Raw genomic sequence first — 17,073 nt, 5'->3', positions numbered from 1 at the left:
ATCTGTAAAATGAGCTAGAGAAGAAAATGGCAAACCATTCCACTATCTTTGCCAAGAAAACCCTAAATGGTGTCACAAAGAGTTTGACACAACTGAAATAATTGAACCAACAACAAAAATTCTATGAATTTACAGTAAATATAAGTAATTCAGATAGCCAGTCTTGCTCACTCTGGTCCCTTATGAACATTTTGGTCATAATTGGCCAGAAAGCCTAAATAAACAGAATGATAAAGGACACACACACACACACACACACACACACACACACACACACAATTTTATGATTTATGAAAATTTTTTCCACACAATCCTGTGAAGAAAAATAGCCAACACTTGAATTTAATTTGATGTTCTAGCCACAAATGCGCACACACACACACACATGCATTTTAGAATATTTATTCTAACAAAATGGGAGAATTTGATTATAGTCATTTTAAAATTTCCAACTGGATTAGTTACAAAATCAGATAGTACTCTGTATGGACAGTTGAACTTTAGATGGTTCATCTTGTTGCATTCTCTGCATACAGTGAAATCCCTGAGTATTCTAAGGTCACCATCTGGCATCAGATCATCACTGTGATATCACATGGAGAAAAGTTTATGACTTAATTAGAGGAACAAACAAATAGATGAGCTAAGGGAGAAATTTTCTGTTCATTCTTTATTCTTTTTCAATGAAACAATTTCTCAGAAAGAGAAGTGGGAAGACAAACAGGTCAAAAGGTTAATAGAATTACTCTAAGTTGAAAGATTTTTGATTGAAAAATAAAAGTAAAGTTGTTTTCCCTAATAAATGTTAATTTATTTTTAAAACTTCCCTCTCTCTCTCTCTCTCTCTCTCTCTCTCTCTCTCTCTCTCTCTCTCTCTCTCACACACACACACACACACACGCAACATTTTTTTGTTTGTTTTTAATGACAGAGATGATTACTCATAAGAAATATTTCTGTGAAACATCTTCATTTCTGTTCATGGACAATATTGGGGAGAGAAAGAGACACAGAGAGACACAGAGAGAGAGACAGAGACAGAAACAGAGAAAGAGACAGAGATAAAGAGAAATTCAGTAGAACATAGTGATTAGTCTCAACAAATAATTAGATGGCCTGCATAACCAGCCTCTAATAATTCCTCCTGTATGCTCTACATTCTGAGTTGCTTCTGTCCTATTGTGTTATTAAAAAAGAAAGAAATATAATTATACTTGTAAGCAAAACTAAAGGTACTAATTACACATAATGTATAAAATAATACTGTCATAATAACTAAAATGTCACCAATATGACCAATCTTGAATTATATATTTCCTAAACTGAATATCAGTTTTTGAGTGATATCTGTTCAAATCAATTAAATTCTATTAAAAAATAATTTTTTGAGCACCAACTAGGCACCATTACATACTAAATTTTACAACTACAAAGACAAAAATGAAACAATTCTTCATGAAGCTTCCTTAAATGTTACAAACAAACCCCTCCCCAACGCTACTCAATGTTTAGAGTTTAGTTTGGTACGTAAATTTTGTTTACTTGAATCATGTGATATGATTTTGTCTATTTCAGAGTAGTTTTCTTAATTTACTATTTTTTAATACTTCAAAATCTGTGTTTCCAGCCTTGTATATACTCTGGCTTTTTACAGCTTAGGTAAATCTCAAGCTCTCTATGATTTGGTAATTGATCATTCAGAGTTCCTGTAATCAAACATTTTATCAGCCTGTGAGTGGCTCTCCTCGTGATAAGTCTCTCCAGATAAGCAGGGTTAGTCCTTGGATGACAACAGATATGTAATCTATCTCTGGGCCCATATTTGAAGCTTTTCCTACTTGAGAAAGAGCTGCTGAAGCATGGATTCTAATATAAGTTTTGAGAACCCAGTGTCCATGCTGTGATGAGTCCCTATAGAAAAACTACAGTGGAAGAAAAGAAAGACTTAATATGTGCTTGATAATTGGGTAGATGGACGACATTTTCATTTGGCCCATCCATTTCAGTAGGAATTTATTGAAAAAACTGCTATGTCCTTGGTACCCTTCTGGGTATCATGGTAGAACCAAAGGAAATCTGAATGGCAGACTACATGAAAAAATAATGTTATCCTGAATGGCTTTTCTTTTCCAATTTTTTTTTTTTGGCAGGGCAATTGGGGTTAAGTGACTTGCACAGGGTCACACAGCTAGTAAGTGTTAAGTATCTGAGGCCAGATTTGAACTCAGGTCCTCCTGAATCCAGGGCTGGTGCTCTATCCACTGTGCCACCTAGCTGACCCCCATTTTTTTAAGTGAGGCAGTTGGGGTTAAGTGAATTGCCCAAGCTAGTAAGTGTCAAGTGTCTGAGGCCAGATTTGAACTCAGGTCCTCCTGACTCCAGGGCTGGTTCTCAATCCACTGCCCTGAATGTTTTAAAAGATTATTTCTCACAGAAAGGAAGTGATGCAGGTCAATTAACATACTTTAAACACAGGGTTAGGAGTTAATCCATCATCCCTATAAACTCATTTAAGAACAATAAATGAAAAGCCCTCAGACTGGGATCCAAATTTTCAAGATTTAAATAGAATTCTTTATACACAGGTAAACTGAGATTTTAGCAAATCGCTTTTAAAAGTCACTAATTCTATTCTTGTGAATAATATCAAGGAGTATTAGACAAATTTAGAATTGGTTGAATGACCAAACCCAAAGAAGAGTTATCAGTGTACAGTCTTAGATGTTTTTTCCTCCCTTGCCTTCCATGATACTGTGATACTGCTCTCTCTCATTTCTCATCCTACCTCTCAATAGTCTTCTTTGATCTCTTTTGCAAAATATTTATCTTGTCTTCAAAATGTGGTTATTCTCCAAAGCTCTAGACTGGACACGCTTCTTTTCTCTCTTTATACCCTCTCCTTCAGTCATATGAGAACTTTTAAATGTGTAAATTCATGTTACTCAGTCTTTCACAAAACTACCATTTGTAAATGAGAATAATCACATTAACACTTACTCCATGATATTATAAAGAGGGAACATTGCAAACTGTAAAGTATATATGTGATTACTATGCTAGGATTCAGTGGTGACACAGCTTCCAAACACTTCATTTGGTTTTCTTCCCCTCCCTATTTTTTTTTCCCCAATACTATGTAGACACTTTATTCTGCTTAGTAGTCCCTTTCTAACTCTCCAACTACTCCAATTCCCAGCAGGACACTGCCATATGAGCCCACAAGTAAAACCAAGTATAAAATGAACACAAGTATGCTAAGGTCTTTTTGAAACCTTGCAAATTAGTACCTACAATTGGCAACTGACATTTTCCTACAGGCTTGGCACAGATTGGTTGGCATGTCAGGCATCCACAATGAATATGAGCCATCAGCATTCTATCTTATTTGATACTTATTTTCACAAGCTTTATCACTTCTGATTATTTTAGACAAGAAATTTATTGCAAAGGTATTAGCAAAAGTGATTTTACACAATTAAAAATTCCAAATATTTTATTGTCATAAAGAAAAAATATGAGTATTTTAAAATGTTTTCTTGATAGACTTTTTTCAACATCACTCTCAATTCTACAATCTCCCTCCTATCGCTAACAAATAGAAACTTTCATTGCAACAACAGCATAATAAAGTCAAACAAAATAAATCATCTTTTTTTTTTTTTTTGGTGAGGCAATTGGGGCTTAAATGACTTGCCCAAGGTCACACAGCTAGTAAGTGTCAAGTGTCTGAGGCTGGATTTGAACTCAGGTCCTCCTGACTCCAGGGCTAGTGCTTTATCCACTGGGCCACCTGGCTGCCCCCAATAAATCAACTTACTGACATGTCTAAATACATTTGCTGTATTCCATATCTATTGCCTATCTTTCTTCTAGGAGATCGAAAGCATATTTCACTATCAATCCTCTGAAATCATGTTGGTCACTATATTGATCAGAATTATGAAACCATTCAATATTGTTTTCTATTACTTAATAGAGGTCATTGTGTAACAGTAAATTGTTTTCTTGGTTCTGCCTATTTTACAGTGCATTAGTTTATACAAGTCCAAAGTTTTTCTGAATTCTCCATATTATTTCTTAGGCATCAATAATCTTCTTGTGTAACACCATGCCTCCATAAAAGTTAGATTTTTTTTCTTTTTCTTTTTCTTTTTTTTTTTGCAAGTCAATGAGGGGTCACACAGGTAGTAAGTGTCAAGTGTCTGAGGCTGGATTTGAACTCAGGTCCTCCTAAATCCAGGGCCGGTGCTTTATCCACTGCGCCACCTAGCTGCCCCCAGATGTTTTTCTTTAAAGATAATTGAGACCTTCCTGGAGACTTTGTTGGCTGAATTGACTAAAGGCAATAGTTATTGACATTACTTTTTGGATACATAAATACAAAGCTGTGCCAAAGAACTTTGGGGATTCTCTGGCACTTGAATGTTTGATCAAACTGAGCAACTCAGGCAAGGTTGCTTTGTTCAGCTGCATTAATACTCAATGTATCCTTGATGCCTATCTTACTTAAATATCTTTTGCTATGTCTAAATAAGGCTTCTTTAGTTAACTACTGTATGATCAATAACCATCTCATTTTGTTCCAGTATTAAACCTTAACTACCAGATTACTGGTCTGAAATAGGGCCAGTCCAGAACAATTCCATTATGTTCACATGCCAACATTTGTTCAGCCATTCCTTGATCAATGGCATCTACTTTCATTCCTCTTTTTTTTAAACTATCACAAACAGTAGGGAAAAGGAAAGTAACATTATATAGCATCTACTATGTAACAGGCACTATCCTATGCATTTTACAAATACTATCTCATTTAATCTTTTTTTTTTTTTTTTGTGAGGCAATTGGGGTTGTGACTTGTCCAGGGTCACACAGCTAGTAAGTGTCAAGTGTCTGAGGCCGGATTTGAACTCAGGTCCTCCTGAATCCAGGAGGAGTGCTCTATCCACTGCACCACCTAGCTGCCCCTATCTTGTTTAATCTCTACAATGATCCTGTGAAGTATTTCCTTTTATTATCCCCATTTTACAGTTGAAGAAACTGAAGCAGATAGAGATTAAAGTTCTTGCCTAGAGTCACATAGCTAGTAAGTATTTGAGACTGGATTTGAACTCAAATCTGTCTAACTCCAGGCAAAGAATTCTATCCACTTAACCACCCATCTTCCTCAAAGAAAAAAAAATACTGATATAAATACTGTTGTTTAAATCAGAAATTTAGGTCTTTTGCCTCATTGGGATTATATGTCTAGTAGGAACACTTTTGAATCAAAGAAGATGTATTATTTAATGACTATTTAATATAATTCTCAATTGTTTACCAGAATGGTTGGACTAATCACCAATAGTACATTAAGGCGCATATCTCAGAAAGACATTTGTAGGTAAAAATCATTGCCTGAGAAACTTTTTTTTATCTTTTGCAAAATTTTAAAATAGGAATGAGTTTTTGGAAGAAAAAAAATATTAAATGATGTCACTTTGATATCATGATAAAAGAAAGAAGTATTCATTCTCTTGATTTTTTTTCCATGTTTTTCAATTGATTTATCGTTTTGCGAGTATTGATTCAATGTATATAAGGTGCTTAGTTTTTGCATTGAAAAAATTTTAAGTTGTACTACTGTCTTCCTGGTATATATCTAGTAATATTAAAAATAGTTTGGTTATTAAAGAAAAAATAACTATTGACATTGTAAGACTCAATTTGCATTCCAGTAGGTTTCTTATGGCTCCTGGGAGACATATGTACATTCTTTTTATCCATTTGCCCTAACAATTATAGTTACATTTTCAGTCAACCAAATGGCCAAAAAAGGAGCGTGAAGTTGGTATAAATTTTTAATTAAAATTCTCAGATCCATTGTGATTGTCTTATCACATTATTTTTTTCTTCTTCTCAAAGCTCTTCAGTGGATTCTCACTGCTCAATAAGAAATAAACTTTTGATTCTGGTATTCAGAACTCTCTATAATCTAGATTCTACCAATTATGGTTTAACACAATTAATACTAGATTTAGAGTCAGAAAAAATAATTTCAAATATCTGTTCTGTCACCATATTTTTATTGCCTATAGAACTATGGCAAACTTATCAAGACAGCTAGCACAGGTGATGGTTTTGGACATGTAGTCATTAATAACTGACTTCAAATCCTGCCTCATATACTGTATCTTAGCCTTAAAGTCCTCTTCTTTAAAATGGGAATAATAATAACAGCTTCCTTGCAGGGTTGTTGTAAGGATCAAATTAGAAAATATATGCAAAGTACTTTGCTAACCTTAAAGTGCTTTATAATTGCTAGCTTTTATTATTAATGTTATTACTTTATTCTCTGACCTTCTGGTCCCTCATCTGTAAAAAGAAGCTGGGCTAGATGATCTATGAAGGCCTTTCACATTCAAATCTGTTATGCTAGGTTCCTAAAAATTTCTTTTGCATTCAAGGTAATGCTCAATTTAGTAAACAGAAAGAAAGAAATTAAAAGCTGTAATCAGAGGGAAAAAAAGTAACAGAAGAGGACAAAGAATGAAGTCTTAAATAGAACACTATTCTGCACATGGCACCTTTTTAAATTTGAGCTAATATAATCAAAGTCTCAAAGTACTGCCAGAACAGAAAAAAAGTAAACTTCAAGTTTATTTTTGGCTTCAGTATTTGGGAACATGTTGTGAAAGAAAATATGAAATAAAAATACCATGACTTGTTACTCATCTGCCCTCTCCTCTCCACTCACATGACCATTAACAGTTCAGGACTCATCACCTCTTTCTTGGACTTAAGCAACAGTTTCCTAAATTGATCTCCATGAAAGAATCTGATATTTATTCTACCTCCTTTCTTATCCACCCTCAACATAACTGTCAAATTAAAAACACTAAAGTCCAGGCATAATCTCTAGTCTGTTCAAGAAGCTTTGCTGGCTCCTACTGCCACTGGAACAAAAGAAAAAAAGGTTTTGTTTAATACTTAAAATCTTGAGTAGTCTGACTTCAATCTATCTTTCCAGACTCATTTTGCATTCCTTCTCCTCACATTCTTATTTTAATATTAGAATTCTTCTTCTCTCTCTTTTATGTACACTAGAGCAAAGCTTCTTAAACTGTGGGTTGCAACCCTGCTATGGGGTCGAGTAACTGAATGTGGGGGTCATGGAAAACTTGACAACAGTAAAAGGTTATGTATACTTATTTTATATAATTATATACCCGGGGTCACATAAAAATTTCACAAGTGAAAAGGGGTCATGAGTAGAAAAAGTTTAAGAAGCTCTGCACTAGAGTGCATCTTCTGTTTTCATACCTTTGCTTAGACTCTCCTCCATGACTGAATATGAACACATAAACACATCTGTGTATATAAACTTTGGCCTATTAGAATTCTTAATTATCTTTATGTTTCACCTCAAGAAGCACTTCCTACAGAATGTATCCTATTGATACATTCATGTATTAGCACTCAACCCTGCTATCTCCCCACAAATAGTTTGTATTATCTTACATTTTCAGTGTAATTATTCTTTTCCCCTAGCATACTATAATAAAATCCCTTAAGGGGAGAGAAATTTTAAGTTAATTGTTTTCTTTACTATAGTGCCTGGTGCATAGTAACCACTTACTGAATCAAATAGTTAACTTGAATTAAAATAAAGTGAAATTGATTCTGAATCTGTGATTAACATATTATTAATGAATGAATGAACAAATGACCCAAGATATTTCTTTGAAATTGAATGAAAAAAAAAAAAGAAAGAATGAGACAGTTTCAGAAATTATCAAAGGAATATTTCCCTATTTTCATATTCATGGACATCTGATTATTTTTGGCTTGATTGTACCCTCCACAAAAAAAAAAAAGATCATAAACTCTCTACAACTTAGTAGAAGACCACTATTTTTTAAAAATTTTATAGCTCAAAAAAAAAAGCATCACCTTGAAGTCTGCCTGATACATGAGATGGTAGAAAAAAAAGAAAGTTTAGTTGGGGTTAGAGAACCTGCCACTTATTACTCTACTCCTGGTTCTGATCTTGGGGAAGTCACTTAAGCTTTCTGTGACTCAGTTTACCCATCTATAAAATAAGAGATTTGAAATATATCACCTTAAATTTCCTTTTTCAGTTCTTAATCTATAGCTCTATAATTCTAAATTGTGATTATGTTATGATCTCTCTTTAGATTTAGCTAGACTGTATGTCTCAAAGACAAATGTTCCATAGCTAGCTCCATTATAGGTCAGAGGAATGAACTTTATGAAAGTTCTGGACAATATATGAAGATTGGAATATAATACAGAGGTATTTATATGTGTGTGGACATATATACAAATGTGTACACACAGAGATTGTTTTAAATTGATTACACAAGAGAAAGAGAACAAATACGATTTTTCTCAAAAAATGTAATAGAAGACAATATCATTTTATCCATCCCCTTAGGACTGATATGACTAGCATTAAATTTAATAGTATTTATTTATTTACCTAAATCATATATTATCATTTCGATATTCCTTTTGTCACTATTTACAAAAGAAATGTAAACAAAACCAAATACAGATTTGAAATATGATTCTACTGATGGATCTCTATTAAAAACAATGTGCAGGCAAACATAAAAGCATTCCACTAAAATTGAGATAAATTAAGGGGTAAAAAACTTATTTTATTATCATTTTATTTTTTAGCCCTTGAAAGCAACAAAAAGAATATCTTAAGTTGTATAAAAGGGAAGAAAACAATAACTACAGTCATAGAAGCATGATAAAGAAGCTGCTTCCTCTTCCATTCTTTGCTCTGGGCTGTGTATAAAAGAGTGGGTAAACTCAAGAATAACAAGAGGGCTCATCAACCACAAGACATACAACTGGATGAGAGACTAAGACAGGAAAATCCCCAGAGAATGGGCTGCATATCAGAGAAAGGTCATAAAAATGTTTATTCATAATGAGATGGTGTATTTGAAATTTAAATTTTTGAAGGTCATCAGTGCAATTGTGTCACTGATACATGCAATAATTAACCTCCCTGTCAACTTATTTAGTGCAATTCTCCTCTTTAAATTCAATATTCATAGCAATAAAATTATGGATCTCTCAAAGTTCAGAAAGGCCTCTAGCATCTTTGTTACAGGAAGGAGAAATAGGGATTTAAAAAAATATGTAACTCCCCCTTTTTTTAATTGAACTTGTGATTTTATCAATATAGATATTTCCCCCACCTCTTTTTTTTTCCATGAGATGTTTAATCTATCTCATTCTAAAACCTTCATAGTATATTCACCATGATTGAAGAGGCCTTCATCTCCTAAAAGATTTCTAGGGTACCGGTTAAACTTTTGTTATTCATTTGATGTCACTTATTCTCTCTATAAGATTGCTATGACTTCCTTTGCTGATCTTGTATTTCCTGGATGAGAACTTTTACATTATGCTGATATTCAAGGTGTTATTAGTAATGTATTGCTACCCATTTACATGCATCATGTGTCTCTCCACTGCTCTTTGGGTCACCCACAATTTTGACTCTGGGGATCAGGGTATTTTATGACCCTAAACAATTAAACATTATCTGGAGAATAATAAACACCTTGGCATCATTGAAAGTTGTGTACATCTGCCTGAATGTGATCCAACTTGACCTCATGTTCTTTTTGGAATAAAGTTCTTTGTCTATCTGTAATGCCTATTTAAAACATACATATCATGTTCTACAAATCTTGCGTGATTTTGAGTGTTAATACCTTTCAGGCAGTTTTAATACCTAAGCAGCTAATTCTTGAGCCTGAAGCCAGGAAGATCTGTGTTCAAATGTGACATAGGAGACTTACAAGTCATGTAAACTGGTCAAGTGAGAACTTCTGTCTATCCCAGTTTCCTCATTTGTAATATGGGAAAAATAACAGCACATTTCTCCTAGGGTTATTGTGAGGACCAAATGAGATAATAATTGCAAAGCATTTAGCATAGTGTCTGGCATATAGTGAGCACTGTATAAATGCATATTCCTTTTCCTTCCCCTTACCTGTCATAATATGGGTGATAATGTCATCTACTTGTTTTTTCCTAGGCAAATTGCTCAGTTCTCTCCTGATTTATTTGGTAAATTAACCAGGCCTACTGATTGATGGTGTACCCCCAAAAGAGGAACAACAATTATACTCTATACAGAGGCACTTGGAACTGAGTATACAACTCAGAGAAAATCAGGCTAACATGATCTAGAGAATACTAATGCCAACCACAAGAATTCCCTTATCTAGTGTTCAGTACAATTAAATAGAAAGATAGGTGGCATAATGTAATAAGAGGACTATCAGCAAATATATATTAAGTGCCTACACTGTGCTGGCCCCAGCAAGACTAGCATGACATAAGCAATAGAGATCTAGTCTCTGAACCAGGAAAGTCTAGTTTCAAGTCCTGACTCTGATGCTTACTGGCCATGTGGCTCTGTGTATGTGAATTAACCTTTGAGTAATCCAAGCAACTCTCAAAAACTGTACATTTCAAAGCTGGGGCTAATTTTCTTTAGTAGGAGAAGATTCTTTATAGGGAATTCCTTATTTGTTGCTGTTGCTGTTGTTCAGTTGTTTTTCAGTCATTTATGTTTCTCTGTGATCCCATGTGTTTTTTGTTGTTGTGCTTTGTTTTGTTTTGTTTTGTTTTTTTTGGCAAAGATGCTGGAGTAGTTGACCATTTCCTTCTCTAGTGAAATACACGTATGTGTATATGCATATACGTGTGTAGATATATAAGCATACACACGTATATGTATATATATGCATATAAATGTATGCATATATGTTGTTATAATATTATATTAGTGGGGAGATAACATGTTTATGTATAAGGGAGTAATGGAAATCACAAACACCAGCTATGGGAATGGAGAAGGGCCTTAGGTAGAATGCAGCATTTCAGTCTCAATTTATAAAAAAACTTTCCCTGTGAAGAAGGAATGTAGGGGCAGCTAGATGGCACAGTGGCTAGAGCACCAGCCCTAGATTCAGGAGTACTTGAGTTCAAATGCGGCCTCAGACACTTAACACTTACTAGTTGTGTGACCCTGGGCAAGTCACTTAACCCCAATTGCCTCACTAAAAAAAAATTTTTTTAAATAATAAAAAGAAGGAATGTGACCAGTAGTTTTTTTAAAGGGTATATTTTACTTATTAAAACTTCCAATTAGTTGTTATCTTTCTCTTTTATTGGTTTACATATGCCTTTTGCGACTAATGGTTTTTGACGGTTGTTCCTATCTTTCTGTATTTCACTCCCATTCCTGGACTACTTTCCCCTGATGTTCTAATTTTAGCTCCCTTCTCTATCTGAGATTTTTACCCTTTGGATCTTGATTATTTTATATTGCTGCAGTCTAGCATCTTACCTAGAATATGACCCTGCCTCCTTCATCCCTAACACCTCATATCCCACCAGTTCTATGCCCCATGCAACAACTATTTATGCCAGGAAGGGAAAATTTTGGTAGTCAGAGGACTTAAGTTATATTTTTTATGACACCTTAAGGTAAATGGGCTACTTTGCGTATTCATGACTTAAGCACCTGTCATCTTGGAAGTGTTTTATACTTGCTTTTGCCAATCTGCCATTGAACTTCATTGCAATATTCCCTGCAAAGTATTTATAATAGAGTACATATATATGTATGCATATGTATGTGTATGATATTTATTTATATTTTTGTGAGTATATAAATATTAAGTTGGGGCAGGTAGGTGGTGCAGTGGATAGAGTGCTGGGCCTGGAGTCAGAAAGACATCTTCCTTGAGCTCAAATTTGGTCTCATACACTTACTAACTTTGTGGCCTGAGGCAAGTCACAACCCTATTTGCCTTAATTCCCCACCTGTCAAATGAGGTGTGAAGGAAATGGCAAATCATTCCAGTATCTTTGCCAAGAAAATACTGAATGGGGTCATGAAGAGTTGGATATCACTAAAATGACTGAGCAACAACAATACTACAACAAATAAATATGTGTATGCATTTATATTTATGCATATATGAGCATGAATGCATGCATATATACATACAAACACATATATAAAATTCTTCATAGAACTCTTCGCTGGAAGAAACCAGTGCCTCACCAGGATTGTTAGATTTTGTCTTTGTATCCTTAGTTCCTACTACAGTGCCTTCTGTATATGATGCACTTAAGAAAGTTTTCTTGAACTGATTTGCTGATTTGCTCAAACTGATAAGCAAGCAAATTAATTCCCATCATAAATCACATTCATACCCCCAATATTGTTTTGTCCTTCCTCCCAAATTACCCTCTTCCCCCTCACTCCGTCTCTTACATTTATATATGTATATGTATATGTGTGTTTTGCATATATATGGATGTATACATGTGTATAATTATATATACATATGTATAGCTGTATGTGTGTGTGTGTGTGTGTGTGTATATATATATACATATATATATATATACACGTCTGTGTGTACAGTATCAACTCATACATCATACATGTACTCATCTTTCCTGATAGAGGGTAAGCTCCTTTCTTATCTTTGTATCTCCAGTTTTAGCATATAGTAAGTGCTCAATAAATACTTGATTGATTTTAATTATTGGCCTGCTACTGTAGCTTTTTTGATACATCATAAAAAGACCCCTAAGCCAGGTACAAATTCACATTTTGTAAAATGTTGCTTCAAGTTATCTATCTCCATTTCTATCACTATCTCCGATTCTCACATATAAAAATGATTGTATATGTGATCACAATTTCCATGATGTTTCAGCCCACTTTGTATATTTTTCTTTATGCAATGTAATTATGTAATTTGCTGTAACTCATATGACATGTTCAGGGTATCATCCTTCTGATGGAGCGTGTTAACTCTAATGTTAATCATAATTACTAGGGAGGCTTTTAAAAAAGTAATAGTATGATTGAAAACTGTCATATGGTTTAGTATAAATTTGTGAGAAGATCCAGAACTGGGACTGAATAACTAGTTTGAGTGAAGCTATTAAGTCAGTTATCCTTATCTATCATCATTTTTATGAAAAAATAGAAAGAAATTCACATATTCTCAATCATTTCTTTGTGTAGAGCTCTGCTGGGGATCAGAAAATGTAAGTTAAGATATATGTCCCTGACCTGCTAAGGGTTAAAAGATAGTCTACATTCAAGTTAATAGACACATCAAAATTGTGTATCTTTTATTAAGGAATGACTGGTATTGAAGGGTACAGAACTGTATAAGATTTTGTAGTTTGTTTTCTACATTCTATTTGTCCAGAAACTGAAAGAACATTTGAATATTTTGGAGCATACACATCTTGACTCCAATGACCTTGAAGTTTCAGAAGAAATGTTTATTTTGATATTGTATGACTACACATATAATAATTGAATATAGATATCAATGACTTTTTAAGAAGTTAAATAACTTCAGGTAAGGAAGAAGAAAAAATTACCTTCCCTGTTTATTCAAAAGAATAGGATAGAGTCTTGTTTTATTCAAAGCACCACAGAATTTTAAAGCTAGAATGGATCTTATTTCAACTGACAATGAAATTCAGGAAAAATTTATTAAGTTTCTATTATGTTGAAAGCACTGGGCATACCAAGTCAAAAAAAAAAATCATGTCCCCATGGAACTTAATTCAAATGGGATATTTCAACATTCAGGCAGCTAAATATAGTAAGTTAATATGAAGAAAGAAAGGGCACCAACAACTGGAGATGGTAGAATCAAAGAAAGCTTCACAAATTTTGTGGCACATATGCTGAGCCATGACAAAAGATGATGATTCTGAGAAATGAAAATAATGAGAGGTTACATCCGAGGCCTAGAGGAAATACCCTACAAAACAGGATGAATAACAAGTCATAGGGTTGTTATTTTATCTTGCACTTAATAGGGAGCCAGTGAAGGTTTTTGAGCTGGGGAGTGAAGTTGGAAGTGAATCTTAAAAGAATTACTTTCTGATAGAGCATTGTTAAGGGCTAAAATTCTAGCTAGTCTGTCTAAAATATCTAATGAGTGGTCGCCAATAAATTATAAGCTTTAGCAAGAGTTAGACTTTTAAGCATTTATTAAGGAGAATAAGAATTTGGTAAAGAGAGAGAGAAAGGCCTAGATTCCTATCTATTAAAGGGAGAGCACATTTCTAGCTCCCTTCTCCGCCAGCGTCCTCAGGAAAAAAACCGAGACTGAGCGCCAGTCTCTTCCTTCCTCCTCCCACTAGCTCGCGTCACTTCCTGACTCCTGGTCTTGCCCTCAAAGACCTTCCCTTCATGGGCAGAACTCTTCTACAGTAAGTATCCAGCAGGTGGCGTTATTCCAATCATTACAGTCCCCCCTGTTGTTCCTCAAGAAACAAAATGTTTCCTTGACGGAACAGTAAAAAGAATATAATAACTATTGCTAACTAATAATATGTGAACAACAATATAGAAAAGGAAGAGAGGAAAGTTTTGTCCAGAGGGGCGATTTTTTTTTGTCCTCATGAACTGACGCTTTGACATTAGTCTTGCAAAGGGAGGGCCTCTGCAGAGAATACATGTTACAGATGGTGTATATTATAACAGAAAGAGAAAAAAAACAACAAAAACAACAAATCAAAACTGTTCATTTAAAGTCTCTGAAAGTCCTTTCTCAGATGTCCTCTAGGTGTAGTCATGGAATGGAAGTCTTTTCAGGGGTTGATGTGTGGATGCTGGTAATCAGCCAGGAAAATTTCCTACAAAATTGAGCTTAACACAACTTTAAAATAGCTTTGTCAATAATCAAATCAAACAATGAAAGTTCTCAAAAACATGTCTAAGGGAATTCATAATCTTAGTTGTTACACATGAAACAATATAATAAAACAAAAATTGAAACATTCTTTAAAATTATAATATTACTATAGTCCCCCCTTATGGAGGGTAATTGAGAAGACAATTGCTGCAATATTAATTATTAAAAATAATTTTTATCTGTTTCATCACTTTTTGCATCATCTGCCTAATTATCCTCATGCCATTATGAGAAATTAGAAAATCTAATATAATTGGTAACAGGTGTCAAGGCCAAATTCAACACTGTTATTTATCATGACACCTGAGATAATTATGGGGGTTACCATAAAAGAACAGAGAAATGATGGGATATGAGCATTCCCACACTTGAGCAATATGTACTGCCCATACAGTATGCCAGGCTTAAAATAGGTGGATGGAATATATGTCCATGCCACCGAACATATTGGAAGAAACTGAGTCAGACTTAATCAGATGCATGGGATTGAGATGTCCATGGCATCAGGTATATAGGAGGGAGCATAGAAGCCAGGTGTAGAAGTGAGATGGGTGGGATCAATATTTCCAGCCATCTGTACAATATTGTGGGGAAAAATAAAATAAAATATTAAACCAAGAGAATTCAACCTCAACATTTGTCAAAAGCCGTTCCCTCGGCCATACCTTGACTTCATGCATGTCTCCCCTCATGTGACAGTTCAGTGTCTGCTCTTGCATGTATTCCTCTTGTGATTGGATGGCATCTTGGCCAACTGGCATCTGATAACTCAGAATAAAGGTAATTAGTGTCTTAAATGATAAGTTCCCATAATCCAAGTCTCATATGGATTTAAAAATTGAGGATAATAAATGATTGCAAAAAATGTGAATACATCTTGACTCAGAACACAATATATAGTTATGCAACAATTTCAAATAATATCTTTTTTTTTACTTAGTATACAATTACTTTTGTGAAAAATTGAAACATTTAAATACAAGTTAAAGCACAACACAATCTCAAAGAAAACTTTTTTTTTTTGAAAATAGAAAACTTTTACAAATGTTCCTCTCTCTCTCTTTTTTTGGAATATGCTTATTAAAAATAATACTTCTTTACACTTGCCATGGCAACCAATTTGCCAGGGAAATGCTTTAAAGAGTTTGATCAAATAATCAGTTGAGAAAAAATAACAAAAACAACTCAGAATATGGGAGCACAATATTCCAAGAATTAACATTGTATTATGAAATCAAAACCATCTTGTAATGTTTCAAAATTTAGAGAGATGAATAAATAGAAAAAAAATACACATGGAACAATAAAAGACAATGAAATTTAAACTAGGGAAATCTAAATGAATATGAACTTAATATTAATAAGAGTATTACAAAATATAAACTTGATCGCATGACTATAAAAAGCTTTTACAAATATTCTCCTTGTTTTAGAAACTAAGTATAAGACACAATCTCAAAAGCATGAAAATCTCTATGAAAATAAACCTATACCATTAATTCCAAAATGTATATGTAATAGCATAGAAATCCTATGTAACCTCTGAACTGACATTAATAATCTGAGTGAATTCAGAACACTTTTGATTCCGATATCTAAAATTCCCAATACTCATATCAATACCTTGCTGCTTACTTCTACATTTCTGTACAATATATACCCTTCCATGGCAAAAGAAGCGGAGTCTTGAACTATGTTGATGATTGTCATTCTTATTCGGCTTAAGTTTTTCTTCTTTAACCCCTCTATATTGTCTGTCAGTCTTTTCACCATACAAATGCTTTATAAGATTACTAATTAAAGACAAAAGCAGGTTAGCAAAATTATGAACAAAATGAGCATATCTGGAATTTAAAGAGTTTTCTAAGATTGTCTCAAAAGCACAGCCAAGCCGGGGAAGGGCTGAGCCTGAAGCTGCAAATGCAGGTAGAAAAAGTTGAGCATGCACATCAGATCTCTGGACTTCCCAGGCAGGGGAAGCTATGGGCTTGGCCATAGGAGGAGTAGAGGGTGGGGTCTGGAGAGGAGGGGAGGGACCAGAGCAATTTGAATCAGACTTGATTTTGAACTCAGGCCTGGATTCCTCTTCCCCCACTTTGCCTCCAGGTGCTAGGGGATTAAAAGCTTCTAGAGGGTGGGTCATTGCCTCCAGGCATGCAAAATTAGAGCAACAATTAGTGTTAGAACTGGGAAAGGCTGCAGGAATCTCTTCAGATTTCTCTGAAAAAGCATGGTTGGGAGAGGGAGAGATATTTCCTTGTGTGAGTAAGTTGCTGGCTCTTTTAACAAA

At 34.3% G+C, this 17,073-nt stretch overlaps 1 protein-coding gene across 1 annotated transcript in view; it reads left to right on the top strand.

Moving 5' to 3' along the window:
* CSMD1 (CUB and Sushi multiple domains 1) overlaps positions 1-17,073 on the top strand; it is a 2,580,735-nt gene that overhangs the window by 770,795 nt on the left and 1,792,867 nt on the right.

This window comes from Dromiciops gliroides, chromosome 2 (genome assembly GCF_019393635.1).
Source record: "Dromiciops gliroides isolate mDroGli1 chromosome 2, mDroGli1.pri, whole genome shotgun sequence".
Lineage (NCBI taxonomy): Eukaryota > Metazoa > Chordata > Mammalia > Microbiotheria > Microbiotheriidae > Dromiciops > Dromiciops gliroides.
This window is presented reverse-complemented; position numbering and strand designations above follow the sequence as displayed.